This window comes from Akebia trifoliata, chromosome 2 (genome assembly GCF_017979445.1).
Source record: "Akebia trifoliata isolate Shusen 1 chromosome 2, ASM1797944v1, whole genome shotgun sequence".
NCBI classification, from domain to species: domain Eukaryota; kingdom Viridiplantae; phylum Streptophyta; class Magnoliopsida; order Ranunculales; family Lardizabalaceae; genus Akebia; species Akebia trifoliata.
In genome coordinates this window covers 13,276,528-13,293,032 of record NC_141376.1, presented here as the reverse complement: position 1 = coordinate 13,293,032, position 16,505 = coordinate 13,276,528, and the positions used below count along the sequence as shown (strand labels likewise).

The following is a 16,505-nucleotide window of genomic DNA, read 5'->3' as shown; positions in this document are numbered from 1 at the left end:
TGAGTTGATTTTTTGAGAGGACGATCTCTATGATGAGAGGATCATCCTCATAAAAAATCAGTCAATTGTGAAATTTCTAACCTCAATTTATAAGTTGAAGAATCATGGACCGTCAATTTTGACCGTTATCAGCTTTTATTGTTGTAGTTCTATTTGTATATCAACTTCTAGTTAGGGGTGTCAGTGGGTCGGTTCTTAAGAAATTTAGAACCATAACTATTATATTTAGTTTGGTTCTAGTTCTTGCCGGTTCCAAAATTAATGGAATTGAAATCGCCAAAAATCACGGGTACCCATCGGTTTCGATTCTCAAGAATCAAATGAGAAAAAAAGTTATTTAGATCATCATAAAAAAAAAAAAGAAGCATATTATCAACAAAATTATTAGCTTAGTTATACTAAAGATACAAATTAATGATTTTTTTCAAGAATAAAAATTATCTTAGTTTAAAGTGATAAATTTTTTGAAGAGTAACTCATTTTAAGCTTCAATAGATATTTTATGTGACATACATTTATTTTGAAATAAAAAATGCGGGTGGTTCAAGGGGCAATAATTGTGACAAAATTTGACAATGGTTTTTTGTAAACCACTTTTAATGGGGTTAGATGTTTTTGAATGGGTTAATTTTTTGTGAGGATGATTTCTATGGTGAGGAAATTATCTTAATAAAAAAATTAGCCCATTATGAAACTTCTAACTCATATAAGACAAAAATCATTATCATATATTTTGTTACAATCATTGTCCCATAATTCGTTCTTATAAAAAATACCTTAAATCATATATAATATGTGTAGACACCCCAATTTGACCTGCCTCATGCAAAAAAGCCTAAAATTTGTATTTTTAAAATCAAAAGGCCCAAGGGCCCAAACTTTCAAAAGATTAATTTTCTTATTTCAAATTTCAAATAAAGGCCCTAATGGACCTCTGGGATCATTCAAGATCATTTTTGTAAAAATCACCCTCCCCTAAAAGCCTACCAAAGCCATAAGCCCATTAAACCCAAACCCAAATCCTATCTTAATCTCACCTTCATTCAAATTCAATCCTTCTTGACCTAAAACCCTCAAAACCTAAATTCACCAAACCCAAATCCAATCATTATCCGACCCATCTTCTCAATCCCTTATTACTCTAATTTTAAACTCATCATCAAGCCCTAAGCCCGTTGCAAGCCCACCTAGAATACCTCAACTTAACCCAATCCAATTTCAAGATTTCCCTATCCAATCAATTTCCAACCCAACCCTAGCACTAACTTAAACCAATCCTAAGTCATCCCATAACCTAAGCCAATTCCAATCTCACTAAAGCCACAAGTTACTCATAAGCCCAATATGCAAAAGCTCATTCTAAATCAAACCCTTACTCAAGCCTAAAATCATATTCATGTCCACAATTTTAATCAATCAAGGTCTTCACAACATCAAAAGCCCATGAACATTAGGTGGATACTTATCACCACCACAACCCACCTCCCAAAATCAATCTACCTCACCTCATCATTATCCCTAAAAACTACCCCACCCATACCACAACCTACACCACATGTCATCACCCAACATCTTCAAATTCTATAACAAACCATCCCCACACCCCTTATACTTAATCAACTCACCTATCCTACTCGCCCCATACCATTTACCATTTGTCACTATCAAACTCACTTTTCTAAAACCCAACCATCAAATCCCTTACACAAGCCATCCTTTTAATCAAACGCCCCACTCCCCTCAACATTAGTCAACACTTAACATATGAATGAGTTGCCTAACCAATCCAATTGAATTTTATCCATGGGTTTGGGTCAAAAGCAACCTATCAAACCCTTTTACCTCATTTACTTTCCCCAATCCAAAATGCAAACCCTTTAGCCTAAAATTCATGCCATTTTCATTCACTTTTTATTTTTGACATTTTTAACTCTAAAAGCAATCCTCAAAATCTATAAAAACTCCCCTCTCCCCCAAAAAATTCCTCATACTTCAACCTCTTCACTCTCTCAATCCTTATAAAAAATCCCCATAACTCACATTCCCTACGCTAAACTATCTTTACTCTCATCCTCAAGTTCAAATACAAGATCAAGATGTCATATTTGAAGATCAAGAAAAAGAATTTCAAGAAAAGAATACTACAAGGACAATGTAGGTGAGGACAAAAATAGAATAAATTATTCCATTCTCTTTCTTCCATTTTCCCTCTTCTCTTTTTCCCTTTTTTATTTTTTTATTTTTTATTTTTTTTATTTTTATTTAGATCAACCCTAGGATGTAATGGACACCCTAACCTACAACTGATATATTGGGCTTTGGTTCGGTCGAAAGAGTAGGGGTTGAAAACCGTTTAAAAAAAAATTATTCTTTTCAAAATCCCTACACATTTGTACCTACCACAAAACATTTTCGAGGCTAAGTCATTGAGCCCCTTTCTTATGAAAATGGGCCCATAATCACCAAGCCCACATATTTTGAAATTGTATGCTTTCAAAAGCGTGGACATGGATAGGGCTCTTTCCTCAATAAGGAAACCCTCATGATCCAAGTCCAAATTAAAGTCCCTTGGATCCTGTGGACATAAAAATAAAAAATTTCCTGATTTTTATTACTTTTCTTTTTATTTTTGAAAAATGACCGATTCTAAGAGTACCACTTAAGGTGGAAGAAATTAGATGCTTAACACCTTCCTTATTTTTTAAATGGACTCTCTTACTTAGATCTTAAGTAGATTAGTATCTTTATCCGTACGAAACTCATTACAAAAATCATTTTTCAAGAATTACTTTTCGGGTGCTTATTCACACCATCTTCTAAAAAAGAATGGTGACAACTCTAAATCCTTGTAGTTTCGATCTTCTGACTCGAAAGTCACATAGCTACAATATGAAAATAAATGACAAAATAAATTGATTAAGGGTACTCGCAGGTACCCATTGGATAGAACCTAACGATTCTAGTTCTTGTCGGTTCGGTTCTATTTTAGACCTAGCTTTAATTAGTTCCAATAAAAAGAGAACCGAAATTGGGGTTTTCGATTTCAATTAAATAGGTATCCATTGACACCCCTACTTTTAACCCCAGTTTATATAAAATGTTATGAATGGTTTTATCATTAAATTATATAGATTCTATTGGCACATCAACTTTTACTAATAGCACACCAATCCTTTTGAAATTAATTTCCAAGGTGTAAGTTGGTGTGCTTTAAGTAAAAGTTGGCATGTTAATAGAGACTCTCTTGAAGTAATACCTTAAGAACAGCTTGAGGGGCATTTTTTCATTAACAAGAATTGTGAGGAATTTTTGTCAAATTCCTGTAGAAGTCGGAAATTGATCTGAGAAAAAAGAAAAGTTACCCTCGTCTTCAATTTATGAATTTTTATCTCCTTGGATGATCAAACCTCAAGAAAAAGATAGGGTTTTACGTAAAATCAAAGGTTTGGATATTGGAAGGAAAAAAAAAAGGATTTTATTAAGAGGTTGAAGAGGAGACATTTTAGGTTAGTTTCACATGCAACACCGTAGGGCTGTCAATGAATTGGATTGGGGTCAATTTGGTATCAATCTTCGAAGAATCAGATTTGATCCCATAAGATTTGGATTGTATTATTATCGGATTAGGTTTTTTCTAAGACTCAATATTAGGAACCAAACCCAATCTAATAACAACTAGATTGGGTCAAACCTGATTTTATATAAGATCTAAATAATTTTCATATTAAAAGGTGCCAACTTAACTAAGTCAGTAAATCCTACAACCTAGGTTCAAAACCCATTGAATCCACTTTCACGTTGAAAATTAACCACCATGCTTCCGTAGTAAAAATAATTTTCATAATAGAGAAAAGGGGAGCACCACTTTTGATGGATTTAAAAGTGTCTGATAGGCTGAGAAGAATAGAACGAGTCCCTAAGAAGAATCCCAAATTTTTAGCTTGAGTTTGACTAAGTCTAAGCAAAGAGACCTTAGTTTATTTTATTTTATTTTAATTTCTGCACTATGGCACGTTCAAATTTGTTATTGCATGTTCAAATTTGTTACAGTTCTTTCCCTTAAGTTTAGGTTAGATAGTTCCTTGAGTGGAGGTTAAGGGCCTGTTTGGATTGATTTCTCAAAGTGCTTCTAATTTTTACGGGGAGTCAGAAGCACTTTCTCGATCGTTTGAACATTCGATACTTGGGAAGAATAATTTTTTAAAAGAGTACAAATAATACTTTTTGGAGAATTACCGTAATTGATACTTCTCGTTTTTGCTTTTGCAGAGATCACATGTTCCGTAAAAAAAATATGGCGCGATTCCAAATTTACCCCCAATTTCAATCGTTTTTTTAATCTTAACCATACGAACATACGACATAACAGACGAGACTCCATCTTCACACGCGAAACAGAGAGAAGACTCTCGTTCGACAGAACCCTCGACAGAGTCCTCGAGAGTGATCTCTCTCCCTCCAACGGTGTCTTCTCCCTCGGGCGACTACGGTGGTTAGGTCTCCATCAACTTAAACCCTCAACGGAACCTTCTCGCTCGACAGAACCCTCGAGAGTGATCTCTCTCCCTCCTACAGGTCTTCTCCCTCAGGTGACTACGGTGGCTAGTGCTCCATCAACATAAACCCTCAAGGAACCTCTAGAACCCTCAACGGTGGCGAGATCTCTCTGATCTTTGATACCTCGATAGAACCCTCGACTGAACTTCGACAGAGAGAGGTAACCTCTCGTCTAAACTTTCTTTTTGTAAGAGTTCTTTCTCTTATATTTTTGATTTTTTATTTCCACTTTGAAATTCTCAATCACTTCCCTTCAAATCTGTTTTGTAAACAGTTGAATGATCTTGAATTCTATTTGTTCTTCAATGAATTGAGTCCAATTTTGTATCTTTCAATTGGGTATTTCTTCTACAACTGATTCTCTAACCATTCTTGAATTTACTTATTTATTTATTTAAGTTTTGGTTGAGTTGAGTCAATCTGAAGCCTCCTTTGGGAATTTCAGTAAGGGTTTTGGTTTTAAAGTTGAACTGAGAACATCTATTTTCACTGATTTGAATCTTGGCTATTTAACATTTTGTAGATGAGATACCCACTTTTTAGTTCTGAATGATACCCACATTGTGCTTTGTAATTTGCCCGAGTGAATACATTTTTATTTTTATGAGACACGTTCCATGCATTTCTAACACTGTTTGTGTTTGCATGTTATGCATTTTTATTTTGTTTAGAGAATTTTATTTTTTATTTTTTTAATCCTAACCGTGGGATTGATGGGTTTTGGGGTGAATGGGTTTTTGAAGATGAGGTTGTCGAGGACAATGGGTAGATTAAATTTTGTTGTTTTTTTTTTTTTTTCAAGTCCCAACCCGGTTTTGGTTTAAAGATTATAACAGATCTATAAAATTTAATCCAAAATAGTGGTTAAAATAGTATAGGTACACATTGGCTAGGAATGGGGCTTCATTCTTCACTAAGAACCCTATGATTGGATTCAAATACGAAGCATGTCATCTCTAAAAGTCCCTTCAGATGGTGGATATGTATGATCAATAACACTCATAGAATCGTGGTTGACACCTTGATTTGGTTTTGTAGCGGGCAAAACATAAGTGGCGTTTGGGCTGTCAAATTTTACTTCATTACCAACAGAAATGTACTTGAACCTTACATTAGGAGAGTAGTCCTTTATATTTCTTTGGACCCAATGGTTAGCGGTGGAAACATCGGATGCAACAAGTTGAAGGTCTGTGTTAGGCACATCAAGTATGAGTTCAATATTGGATCCTCTAAGGGCTTGTAGAGTTGCTTGGTTTGGAAAATAAAGTCTCATCCTTCCTATGTTATTTGATCTATATAGATCGATAACTTCTTGTGGTGGTGGTAAATCTTTCCCTAGTTGTCCGTAACAAATACCAATGGATTGTCCACTTGCATCATGTTAATGAAGAACATTGGACAAAACTTGAATTCCAATGTAAATGAATTAGAGAAAACATGTATAATTATCAAAGTTTTATAGCCAAGATTTGGGGTCAGATAAACTAATCTTTCTTTCGAGACAAATTTCGAAGATGATGAATGTCTTTTGGTGTGTGAGTCATATATATATGAGCCATGATCGAGAACGGTATCCCGTTCCTATAGCAACAATCAATGTCTGCGTGGCACTTTTTTGTTGGATATTAAACACATTGGGCTGCATGTCCTGTAGAAAACGAGTTGATAAGTACCCAATGTGTTCTAAACACATACCACAAGGTGCTACATAGACAACGTATCTATTCTATAGGAACGGGACACGGTTCTTACAATCCTTTGTCTTATAGGGTTAAAAGTTTTGAAATAGGCTGAGTTTTTGCGAATATGAACTCTATGGTGAGGACATCATCCTCATAAAAGGTCAGCCACTTCTGAAACTTCTAACACCCCATCAAAAGTGGTTTACAAGTTGAAGAATCATCAACGGTCAATTTTTACTGTTAATTTGTAAACAATTTTTTATAAAGTTAAAATTTTTGAAAATGGATGATATTTTGTGAGGATATCCGTACCATAGAGACCATCCTCATGAAAAATGTTAGAAGGGTTGTGATTTTTTGACTCCTCCCACTAACATACTCCCCATATTCCCATATGCTAGATTCATAGATTTTTTTTTCTAGGGATATATGTGCAGTTGTGTATCCTAATGAATAAAATAATCTTTGGTCAAGCACATGCCACGTAAGGAGAGTATGTTAGATGGGGAGGCTGAAATCCATTATTCAAATCAGAATATATATGGTGGGATGGGCATTGATATCTTTGTGCATGCATGCATATATATGCGTGTGCGTGTGTGTGTGTGTGTGTGAGAGAGAGAGAGAGAGAGAGAGAGAGAGAGAGAGAGAGAGACCTGTACATTCTAATGTTGCCATTAGCATTCCAACCAGCAGCAGTATTGTAGACATTGTAGGGCTATTGCTTCTTGTATAGAATGTAGCCATTGAGAAGAAGATATATTTAACTATATTATTTCATCACCAACATCATTTTGAGCTCCTTATATAGTGAGAGAAATGGAACTAATTCTAATAGAAAAGTCTTGGGGTCTAGAAGTCTTTGAAAACACTTTCCTTACCTAACATAGTACGGTTTTAAATCTTACTAAGGGTCGTTGAGCTCAAATGGATTACAAATTGGCACAACAATGAACACAAACCCCTTACAATCCATAGGTATACATCAATTTTCTTTATGGTTGTACCAATTGTCCTCGACAACCTAATCTTCAAAAACCCATTCACCCCAAAACCCATCAATCCCACGGTTAGGATTAAAAAAATAAAAAATAAAAGTCTCTAAACTAACCCATCAAAAGGCTTTTTTGTTTCTTGTAATTATAATTTCTATTGTAGTTTGTAGTAGATTGGGTTATCACAGAATCTAATTATTAATTGGTTTCCTTATTTGCTTCTTGCGTTCGATTTTTTTGTTGCGACTTCTGAAGATAAAATTTCATGGTTTACTCATGTTGGAAATCCTCTAATGTTTTGGGATGAATTTATGTTAGAATTAGTCCCATGTTCATTCAAGGTCATGTTCTAAGTTTTGATGACATACTGGGGTGCTTCAATTGATAATATTTATATGAACTGTTGCGTGGATGGTAGATTGTGTATTATGCAGGTATTTTTTTTATCAGAAAATTTTCATATGTCAATTTTTAAAAGGAGATGCTACCGAAATTTCGATAAAATAATAAAATTTATAAATTTATTTAAATTGAAAATAATTATTTTTATAATTTTTTAATATAATTTTATTTTATATATATATATATATATATATATATATATATATATATATATATTTAGTGTAATTATATATTTATTAAGGTATTCTGATAATTTTTTGTGCATTCTAGGTGTATTATCAATATTAAGGGTATTATTTCTCTCTCTCTCTCTCTCTCTATTATATTTATATTTGCTAGATTTAGGATTTTATATGAGCCTAATCCTAATTGTAAATAATCTTAAGAGTACGCAATACAAGTCCTACATCAGACACACATGATTTATTTATGTTTTTCTCTAATACATGATTAATTTTTTTCTTTTAAATATTTATTTAATATTTTTTTCACATATTTGTTTGTTTTCATTTTAAAATGTCTTCTGAAACAACAAATATGAACAAGGACAAACAAGTTGCAACACAAAATGACAAGGGTAAAGCAAATTGGAGTCCGTATTTACACAAGACTTTTGTTGAACTATGTGTTGAAGCAGTCGTGCAAGGTCATAGGAATGGGCCAACTTTAGATAGGTTAGGATGGAAGTTTGTTCGAAATAAATTTTTCAAGAAAACAGGATTTAAATTCGAACAAAAACAATTCAAAAATCATTGGAACAAAACAAAATTAGATTGGAAGGCTTGGTCTAATCTAATGAGTGTAACTGGAATCGGTTGGAACATTATTGAAATCTAAATTCTTGATCCAAACCCAAAGTTATCAAATTGGAACATATCAAATTTTGGGTCTGATCTTGACGTCCCTATAAGATAGGTCCTCAATTTGAAAACTAAAAAGAGTTAAAGGTTCGCATCTTGGACTGGGGGGTCATTGTTTTAATGCTTCATAAAAATCAAAGTGTGTTAGTAGAATGGATAGTTATAGAAAGAGTGTCAAAATTGGGTACCTAGCCATTCGATTTATCTAAATTTAATTAGTCGGTTTTGAGTCTAATTAATTTGATTTGATTATGATAACCATTTTAGGAATCCAATAAGAATCTGATCTCCTTTTGGAACTTGATGTGATCCTCTATATTATATTGAGTTCTTTAAAAAATTTAATAAATCGATTTGAGTTGTCCGAGCTCAAAAGTGAGATGTGTCAGTCTTAATGAGCCTTGTTACCACATGTGGATTGGACGCTTCTACAAACGCTTTGGATTGTAAAGTTGTATTTTCAAAATATTTACAAAATGGGCTTTGTGTCCGTTTTCCTAAATAAATTTTTTTTCTTAAAAATACATATATCATAAATTGAAATTAGGGAAAAATATTTAAAGAACCGGGTGGAGGGACTTTTTTTTATTTTTTATTTTTAAACAGTCTTTAAGTTTTTGGTGATATCATAATAGTTCATTTGGTAAATTTTTATTTTCTTAATAGTCCCTGATCCTCTTCTCTTATAGTATTTCTGAAATACCCAATCGTGATTGCGACCATTTTCTACGATTTTTTTATTTTGTGTGTGAATGAAGAATAGAGAATGATATAATCTTTATTTTGAACATCTATATGTATATTTTTATTTATTTATTTCAACAATTTATAATAATAATAAAAAAATGAAGATAACAATTGATATTTTAAATTTTTTGATGACTATTTGTAACTTTTGATTTGAGTGTCCATTTCACAACTATGATATATGTGTTCTGGGTAGTTAACAAAATTACTCAGTATCAAAGTCGAAAAAATGGAAAAAACAAATTTTTTTGAAAATTTGGATTACATTTGCAATGTTGAGTTCAACATTTTTGTTGTCGAACTAGCTACCTTTTACTATAAGGTTCGTTGAGTTCATCAATAATTATCGTCAAACTCAAAATATTAATATTATCAAACTTGATGATATATAGTCTCTAAAAGAATGACATAAAAACAATGGTGTAGTATGTTAGTAGTATTCTCTCTCATACGACTAATATTAATATTGTAGGGCCGAAAATGGTCTTCACTTTGAGCGATTATTAAATGTTCTTAAGTGATCCTTCCTTCCTTGATTAAGAAAGAAGATACCATTTCAACAAAACTAGCTAGGTAAAAAACCACCTGAGTGGTTGGTGTTTGTTGTCACACTCACATAGTTTAAGTAAATTACTTGTTAACCTATAATTAAAAATAATTTGAGATATATACCCGCATGTTTGCAAACTGACATTAATAGAAAATGATTTGAACACCCTCATCTTCAATATTTAATTATAATAATTGTAGAGGATAATAATGATGTAATATTTTAATTGTACACGTGTCCAAGCCAGTTAAGTGGTACTATGTGTAAGCCAATATTTCCAACTTAGTCCAGTAGCAGGACAGATCAAGATAGAGGCGTCTAACCTGACTGGTAGGGCAGGGGTAGCATTAGTGAAGACATGGCTTACCTGGCAAGGTAAGCTTGGTCTGAATATTTGTGTCATCCTGACTTACGCTTATCAAGTCCAGAGATCTTGGAAGAGATCTCCGTGGAATTGTGGACTCAATCTCAGAGATTTTAATTCCGTTTAGGATCCTTGTAATTAGGGCATTCTATTCTTTGATCACATCTCGATGAAAGGGAAATCTTGATTCAAAGAAGGGATCTATAAATTAGGAAATTAGTAGAGAGAAAGGGATCTTTTGGAAAAATTGACAAATGAGAGAGTTCTATCGGTTATTATTGCTCTTCTACACCTTTAATGTAAGCGTTGAAAAATTATTGGGAGATACCATATTGGTGTGAATAGGAAGGAGTAAAGAGTAACTTCAGATCAGTAGGATAGAGTCTATTAATGCATCACCATATTCCACCCTTACAATACTAATAATAATAATAATAATAACTTAACTAAAATGACCAGGATACCTTGATCTTCAACAACTTAAAACAAATCCTCAATTTTCCTCTTTAAAACTAGCAAAAAATTTACCCTCATCGTCAATCTTAAGGTTCTTGTTATTTCAACTTTCAAATCTCAAGATAAGATATTTTCAAGTAAAATAAAAATTGATAGAATTTCGGGGGTAGAAATGTTGGGTTTGGTGATATAAAATCACCATTCTTTTGGTTTTTAGGATTGATGGGTTTTTTCACTTATGTGGGGTATTTTCGGTATTTTCCTTATCATTAACTTATGAGAAATAAAATAGGGTCTCTAGATGGTTGTTAGTGTCCGTAAAATGAGATTTTTTTTAAAAGGGTGTTTTAGTAGAGAGAGCTAGAAAAACATTGAGTCTATATGTGGGTATTCTTCTTCTCTTGTAAAATCTAGATGCTCAAGATTCTTGAGAGTTTTCTTGACATTATAGTCATAGGCTTGTGACAATGGGAGTGAGATCAATTTTTTATTTGGGTTCTTACTAGAATTGGGTGTAGAGATTTGGTGGATTTCACTGGAGAGTTGGAGGTAAGTATAAACCTCTATTCTTTTAATTTCTTTTTTGAATAGTGGATTTCTACTTGTCGACTTGCCTATAGATTTACTTTCTTTATTATTACTTTCATTTGCTTTGCAACACATTCTTGGGGTTTGGTTATTGAAATTGATTGTTTTAACATTAGAAGGGATTAATTTTAAAAATTGTGTGTGCTTTTGTTCTAGCCACAACAAGAAAAATTAAGAATTTTATGCAAACATAAAAATGAAGTTGATAAGGATGGAATCAAAATAAGGTTAAATAGATTTAAAAAAATTACCATAAAAGTTAAAATCTTGAAGAATACTGGTTTTGAGAAGAAAAATTAAGGTTTAATCATTATTATTTTTTGAATAAAAAAGGGAGAACGACTCTGAAGGACCCTTTATTGAGAATATGTACGGAATAGTCCGCTAGTAAAGATTATGGACCATTTAAGTCCTATTTAATAAAATATTAGTTTATTAAGGGTCTTTTGAAGATTTGTTTGTGAAAAATACTTGAAATACCTTTTTAACAACTTTACAATGTGTTTGATCTAAAAATATATGCAATCAAATTAAAAAACTTAACCAATTTATTTAGTTATTAATATTTTTTCTGAAAAATAAAAAATAAATATTTTATTTATTAAAAACTATTCATAAATTTAATATAATATTATTTGACTCATTTGTGTTGACTTAGTAATTTTGAGTTGAATCAATTCAATGAACATTCAAGTTGAGTTTTAAAATTACGTTTTAATTATTTAAAATTTAGAATTATTTATATATTTTAATAAATCTAATATATAGAGACCAAATTATTTAGTTATTAATAAATCTATGTGATTTAAAGATGATTAGTTTTGGTAAAAGAAACAAGTTTTTTTTTTTAATTGATCTATAAGAGATGACCATAGTTAAGGGGCATGTCATTAATTATAAAACATAGGAGTAGCTCAAATATTCTCAAATAAACATGTTTTTTTTTTTTTTTTTAAACTTAAAAAATCCTTTTTAGACTAATATTTGATAAATTGGATTTTAAAGGGTCCATAATTTTTTAGAAAGGACTTTTTGGTACATATTTAAAAAAAATAAGTCTTTACAGTCATTGTCCCTAAAAAAAATCTGATCTAATGATGTCTTTGCCACTTTAAAAGGAAAAATCTTATTGAGTGATGTCTTGGCAAACTTCTCAATTGTCAATGTAATAGAGAGCCTCAAATATTGTTTGAATCATGATCGAGCAAGGTGTCCCATTCCTATAGAATAAGAACAGTACTATCTATGTGGCACATCTTGGTTGGAGTTTAAAATACATCGTACTCATACCTTAGCCGTTTTCTATATTGCACGCAACCATATATATTTAATCTCCAATCAACACATGTCGTGTAGACACCATATGTTGCTATAGGAAGGTGTGGATGGCAACTCATATTATTTTAGGTTAGGAAAAAAAATACCTTAAAAGGGTTATCCCCACACCCCACTTCATTATTTTGGTAAAATCAGAGATTAATTAATGAGAAATTTCTCAAAACGTGATAAACTTTTAACAAGATTCACGTTCCTACTAATTGTTCATTTTAATTCCAAAAATATATAGAAGGAGGTCACATGTTTTCAAAGTGACGATGTCGTTGGTATAAAGTAGTAAGATTGCTATTTTTTTTTTCAAAGTGGCAATCTCTCGTTGGTTATAAAAGTAACGATTTTGCAGTTTTGCTACAAAGTAGAGAGATCATTGATATATAAACCAACGAGATTGTCACTTTGGAAAAAAGTATGTATAGCAAGATCGTCACTTTGCAAAACTTGTCATCTCGCACTTCATGTTTCAAAAATTAAAATGAACAGTGAGTCAGAATCAGAATTTTATCATATTCAACTCAAGAAATGTTGATATACCCTTAATTAATTAGTATAAATTTAGAGACTTGTACCATGAAATATAGAATGCCCAAAGACCTTAATTAAGATTTGAAACCTAAGTTAGTCAAATTAACCTTGCTAGAAAAATCCTTAGCCATGATAAATTGCGTTAAAAAAAAAAAAAGCACTCAAAATTCACTCAACATATGGCAACCTAACTTTTACGTGTTACACTCCAATTAAAAATAGAGAAATTAAATGAATGATTGAAAATAAGTAAACGTTGGGGTGCCCATATATAGAAGTTAATTACTTTTTTTTTTCTTTTGCTAGATTTTTATATTTTGGGTTTAGGATTTTACATGAGGTCAATCATAACTGAAACAACCACTAAATTGTTTCGAATGAATGTTATAATGTTGAGACTATAATTTAAACCAAACCTTGATAATGTATGAAGAGTGTGTTTTAATCTTTAAGTGGGATGTGACAAATAATTTAAGAAATTGATATGTAATAAGTAAAAGTTGGGGTGCAAATAGCAGCTCTCAAAATGTATCATAAGAAATTAACTGAATCGATTTGATTCGTTCGAGTTAAAACTGAGTTATATAAGTTATAGAACCTCGGTGCCACGTGTACATTGGGCGGTAAGAACGATGACCACCTCACATGTCAGATTAATAATGAATTTCACCAGTAATAAGGACAAGAAAAAGTTATAATACCCAACAACGTTGGACACAAAGTATCCAACAAATGGTTCTAAAAAAAACATATTCTCCATTTATACGAAAACTCTAAAATATTATTTCCCATCTCAACCGTTCGTTTAATACTTAGCGTCCGGCGTTGTTGTACTTTAGAAAAATCTACAGTAACGCCATAGAACTAGAAGAGCCTATATACCAGTGAAGTTCTGTTTCTCTCTCTACAAAACAACCGAAGATGAAGAAGATGGCCAACAAGACAACTCTCCCTCTGCTTCTCTTGCTTCTCCTCCTCCTCACCTTCTCACCAGGTCTCTCTCTCTCTCTCTCTCTCTCTCTCATATATGTATATAGTTTTCAGTTTAATGGGTATTTTTGTTTTAGCTATTCTGATGATCAGACCATTGCATGTGTGACACGTGGATCAGGTGGGAGAGGTGAAGGTGAACGAAGACCATCAGATCCTCCTGGTATTTGTAGGGAGAGGTTCGAGCTGTTTATGGAACCAACCTGCGCCAATGAAGCTTGCAAGAAACTGTGTGAAGGGAAGAACTTCGAAAGACTGTGGTCCTCCAGATGCGTAGATGATGATGGATGCGAATGCAAACATTTATGTCCTCGTCATCATCGTCCACCCTCCCTAACCCTAATTATTCACTAATTCTCTCTCTCTCTCTCTCGAGAGATCGATCTGTTTCTCTGTATGAATCCACTCATGTCGAAATAAAGTTTATTAATAAATAATGGATATTTTATTGGGATGGAATGAGTAGTTTTGATTTTTTACACCGACGAAGATGATCATGATTTTAATGGAAAAAACCACACATTGACCTCAAGATTCACATCACCACCAGATCAAACCTACACAAATCACCTATCTAAATACCAGATAGTCATTGAAACAAAAGTTTAGAAACAAACACATTGTGGTGTCTCTAAATAAAATTAAAAAAGAAAAAAAAATCTATTAAATAATTGATCATTCAGAATTCATAAATAATAGGTAATAAGAGGAGATAAGTATCCTTGGTTGACCTCTTCAAAGGTGAAGGAAAAAATAACACTTTAGGTGGTAAAGTTGGACTTTTTTTAAGCCATTCACTTCTAAAGTTAGAAAATCTACCTACCATCCAATGAATACATATTTTTTTCAATCACTGAGAGAGAGAGAGAAGCTTCAGAGCATTTGAACAACTAAAGCAACTCTTTTCATTAGAATAGTTTAGTGCAACTGAATAAACTTAAACATATTATGCAAGAATTTTTTTTTTTTTTAATTTGGAATCAAGCATTTGGTATAAACCCATTGATAAATGACAAAGCACATATCATGTTTACAACCAGATTTCAAAATTAAATGATTTTTACTTGTTTGAAGAATTTAAATAAGAAGTTCAGCGGCACTAAATAAGCAAGGATAAATCCATGTGGGTGGCCAATGAGGGGGTTCGAAGTCAAGACTTCTCCCTTTCTAGAGGGATGCCTTGTCTACTATGCCCAATGATCATTTGTTAACTCATGTTAGACTTATGAGCAAGAAAAAAAAATATTTGAGTACCAAAAGTAATAGAACAAATGTCCCAAAATCAGTCATGATAAACTATCTAAGAATTAGTGTCCAATAATCAAACTATTAATTAATTGATAGATTCATCAAAGGATCTCCTTTTACATTGTTCGACAATGTGAACAATGTAGAAGGGCTTAGATCAAGCTTAGTCTTTGAAAATCTAGAATCAATTATGAAGAAAGGAAAAATAATCTGAACTATATATAAGAAGAATATTAAGAGACCATTTCTCTTCTATGTGGGATTAATTCTACATAAGATTAAATATTTTGAAAAATTAAAGACATAAATGAGTTTCTTTTCCATAAAAATATTCATTCGCCCAATAATTAAAAGCTTATCCAAATATATGAAAATTGTGTCCACATATGGATAGGGAAACAATCTAAGAACGTTGTTGGTAGTACGAATAAAAAAGGGATAATCATGATCTCTAAGATTGCGAGAACAATAAGGGAAGAGCGTAACAAAAGGAAATAACCTAATGGAGGATATAATAGGAAGAAACCCTATATAATGAATGAGGAGTAGGTGAAGTAAGGAGATTCAGATCCTTCATAATTCTCTGAACTTGAACAATCTTACTAATTGAAGCATTATAGTCTCTTTGGCAAGTATCACATTGGTCCTAAAAGACAAGGAAGATGATTTCTTGAACTGCAATTTGGGCGAGTTCCATCTAGGCTTTACCCGATTGATGGGTGAGTTTGAGCCGAGCTATGCAGAACATGAGTTGAGATTGGGTTACAATAATCAACCTGAGCCCGAGACTATATAATAATATATAAATATTTCTACATTAATTATATATTTCTAAAATATTTTTTAATTATTTCTTATTTAAGATATAAAATTTTGTTCTAATCAAAACAAAATTAGACTCGTTCAAAGTGTCCAACCCCCCCTAAATTACTTAACTTGGACTAGCTAAGCTGAGCTCAACCCTAGTTTAGAAGCTCAAGCCCAGGTTGAGCTTGGGTTAATGAGCTCAAGCTCAATGTTTGGATTGAGTTGTCGGTTGAGCCTGGGTCTACTCTTAAACCCACCCTAGTTGCAGCCCTAATGGTGGAATAAATTAGAGTTGAGCGCAACCCATTCGTGATATTGAGATATTCGTGTTTTAAGGAAAAATTCATGCTACAATTATAAATGTACATTGTAATCCTCCACATGAATTATTAAACAAAA

At 32.4% G+C, this 16,505-nt stretch overlaps 1 long non-coding RNA gene across 2 annotated transcripts; it reads left to right on the top strand.

Annotated features, from left to right (window-relative positions):
* Window positions 1-4,308: 4,308 nt before the first annotated feature.
* Window positions 4,309-14,505, top strand: LOC147409656 (uncharacterized). Of its 2 annotated transcripts, none has more exons than XR_015175099.1 (3): window positions 4,309-4,717; window positions 11,120-14,055; window positions 14,173-14,505. It is a non-coding gene; the product is annotated as an uncharacterized LOC147409656 (long non-coding RNA). The 2 variants fall into 2 exon arrangements; XR_015175093.1 differs by having other exon boundaries at window positions 4,379-4,717; window positions 13,901-14,055.
* The last annotated feature ends 2,000 nt before the right edge of the window (window positions 14,506-16,505 follow it).